This window comes from Oncorhynchus keta, chromosome 34, assembly GCF_023373465.1.
Source record: "Oncorhynchus keta strain PuntledgeMale-10-30-2019 chromosome 34, Oket_V2, whole genome shotgun sequence".
Taxonomy (NCBI): Eukaryota; Metazoa; Chordata; class Actinopteri; order Salmoniformes; family Salmonidae; genus Oncorhynchus; species Oncorhynchus keta.
In genome coordinates this window covers 58,016,344-58,019,652 of record NC_068454.1, presented here as the reverse complement: position 1 = coordinate 58,019,652, position 3,309 = coordinate 58,016,344, and positions in this window count along the sequence as shown.

Genomic DNA, 3,309 nt, shown 5'->3' with positions numbered 1-3,309 from the left:
AAACAATGCTTTCTAACGTAGAGCGAGAGGTCAGGAGGCGTGGGTAAATACTCTCTGTCGGTTACTCCTTATGGTTGCTTTCCCTCGGAAAAGACGCACATACAGGCAGCTCGTTTGGTTTCCAGTACGACCCCCTTTTTCATAATCCTCTAAAGTATAGCGTAATGAGGTAACAGGGGAGATGGGTGTAATATGCGCTAATAGGGTCGGCGGGAGCTGATTTTATTGGGATCAGCATTGGCACAAGGGCGTTGGTAACTTGGGCGCTGTAAAGCTGTATTGTTAATTGCAATGGTGGTTTCGACATCAACCATAACAACACAAGCCCCGTCAATGATGATGAGGAGGAGGAGGAGGTGGATTACAATAATATTACTGATGACCAATGATGTAAGACAGTGGCTATGCAATGAAATAGGGGCCCTGTTTTAAATATGTCAACGAGATGGCTGGAGCTATAGCAGGCCATGGGATGCACTTTTAATTCCATCACTATGTCAAGTTTTATTAAAACCCATTCGTCACAAAGAGAGAGAGAGAGGAAGAGAGAGAGAAAGAGAGAGAAGGAGAGGGAGCGAAAGGCATAGAGGAGTGATTTGCTGGGGGTAATAATGGGGATAGGAAGAGTGATTTGCTGGGGGTAATAATGGGGATAGGAAGAGTGATTTGCTGGGGGTAATAATGGGGATAGGAGTGGAAGGGGGAGGGTGTTTTGGCTTGCGTGGTGGTAGGGTAGAGTGAGGAGAGGTGTGTTGGCATCACCTTAGGGAGTGGGCCTGAGAGGGGAAGAGAGAAGGGGGCAGAGAGGGGGAGAGAGGGGCTCACCAGGAGAGATTGATGATGGAACAGGGGTACTCAAGACAAGGGGGACCAACGCCCACCAAGTCCCTCTACCCCTCCATACCACCAGCCCAGCCACAAATCCCCACCCCACTCCACCCCACCTCCATGCCCATTTGTTACTGTCTTTGGAGTCCATCAAGGCTTAACGTTGTGCCCCTTGATTTTCCTCGAGTTCCAGGCAGAAAGACTAGATAGCACATCTAAACCCATCAGCTCTTTGGTCCCCTCAGCTCAGACACACACACTGATTATTAATTGCCTTGATTCAAGCCTAATTATGCTCCCTCACTTCTCGAAACAAGGAAGGGAATCCCTTCAGATCAGCTACAATGACCATTGTGTTGTTCAGACCCAAGCGTTCACATCGCTTGTGTCTGTAATGTTAGCACTTTTTGATGTGTTCCCTTTCAACGTTAACAGGATTAATAATGGCGTCACGTCAGCCATTTTGAAGTAGTAGACCTTGCTTGTGCGGAGTGAGCATTTATTTGTTTTCGCATGCAGCGCAGGCTGGGTTTTATGGAAGGATGTGTGTGCGTGTGTGTGTCCGTGCATGTGCGCATGGCTTTGAGTGTATGCGCCCAGTTCCCTGGCCACCTTCCTATCTCCCTGCTTTCTGCAGTGTGTGGCAGTCACTTTCCCTTTCCCTGTCAGAACGCTTAGACTTGGCGCAGGGTTCTGATGTGCCATCAAAGTCTCCTACACCCCCCCCCATCCTCATCCCTTGTCATCTCCTGCCTAACCCACGCGCCCCCCAGGACCCCCAGGACCCCCAATCTACCTCCAATCAAAAGGAAATTAAATGATTCATTATGTCTCCCCTCCCATCTCATCATGTAAAAACATTAAATATAAAAGAAAGAGAAGTGGTTCGAACTTCGAACACTTTTACAATGCCTTCCTCCTCCCGGTTCAGACTGAATAGTACATGACGGGAGGAGAGGAGTAAAATGAAGTGTGACAACATATGAATTTCAAATTTCCGCGGAGACATCAAAGTGTGCCATCCCGGGTGCCTCCCGACAAGGACACTTTCTGATTTTTAATTCCGTCCCCTGATTGTATCGTGGGGCCCTTACGAAGAATGGGAGCTGCCACGCTGCCAACGAGTGGCATCAGGCAGGGAGAGATAGAGACGGAGTAGAGAGAGGAGAGGGGGAGCCGGTAGAAGAGAGGGAGAAGAGGGGGAGAGAGATCATAGGGGAGTAAGAAGAGGAGACGGAGGAGGAGGAAGGAGAGAAGAAAGGGGAAGCTCCTCCAAACATGGACGGCCTGGCTCTTTGTTGTCGAAGCGATCATAGAGCTTCTTTCATCAGACTGAGAGAAGACGAGAGCAAGAGAGAGCTCTCCACTCCTCCACTCCTCTCCGTTTGGGTGATGGGGACAGGGAGGGAGAGGAGGGGGGCAACAGTGCACCCCTCACGCACACACATTACAGTCCAAGGCTCTTCTCCCAAGGACTTACTCTCATGCTGAAGAATTACAAAGGCAATACGTCTGGGCCTACGTGTGTGTTGTGTGTGCGTGCATGCGTGTGTGTGTGTCTCTGTGAACATATACATTTGTGTACTGTATATGCTTGAATGTAATATCTGTTGATCTTCACCACCAAACATGGTTTGGCACCGATATAAACTCTGCTCTGGGATGATAAACATTGTTTAAGTCAAAATTTCCACGAGGCTTCTGCATTTCCTGGCTGTGCAGGGCTAGCAGACCATAGAATTAGAATTAGTACCCTCAATATGGCGGACATGTAGCAGACGAATGCTGCTGTATAATTGCCTTGGAGGGTCTCAGCAAGACTCTATGAGGCCTCAATCAGATCCAGCATTAACCACTGATAGCCGACACCCACATAGCTGATATTTTGACTGTGTCGGAGGTGTAACTGCATTGGAGCTGTCAAATCAGTGAGAAGCTGCTCTTGATCATTGTCAGGAAGCTACACCAGAATGAGAAAGTGTAGGCTAAATAGACATTAATGACGCTCAAATAGAAAATCATTCAACGAAATAATGAGGATTTCTATCAGCCTAATCTAGGTGTAGATTACATCTCACATTCCAGTGTCCGAACACGTTAACAAGGCTGCATGGGATTTCTCTTAATGTGACTCCGTGCAGCCAATGGCAATGTTCGCTTTAGGTATAATGCCGGGAGCCGCATGTGGATTTGACAGCGCTAACACAGTTCCACCTCCGACAAAACAACCGCTATGCGGATGTCAGCTAAAACGTATCCGATTGAATCGAGCCCTGAATTGCAGTCAGAAAGTATGGAATCTCCAAATCATCTTGCATCTCAAACAACTCCTCGCTGTGTGATGAAGATTAGCGATTCTGTGCCTTGCTCAAACCCGCTAACTGCCTGGATACATTTAGTCAATATTGGAGACCAATCATTTTTGGCTTCTTTGTTTTCTTTATTCGACTTGAAAACAACAAAGAACATTTTCTGTACACC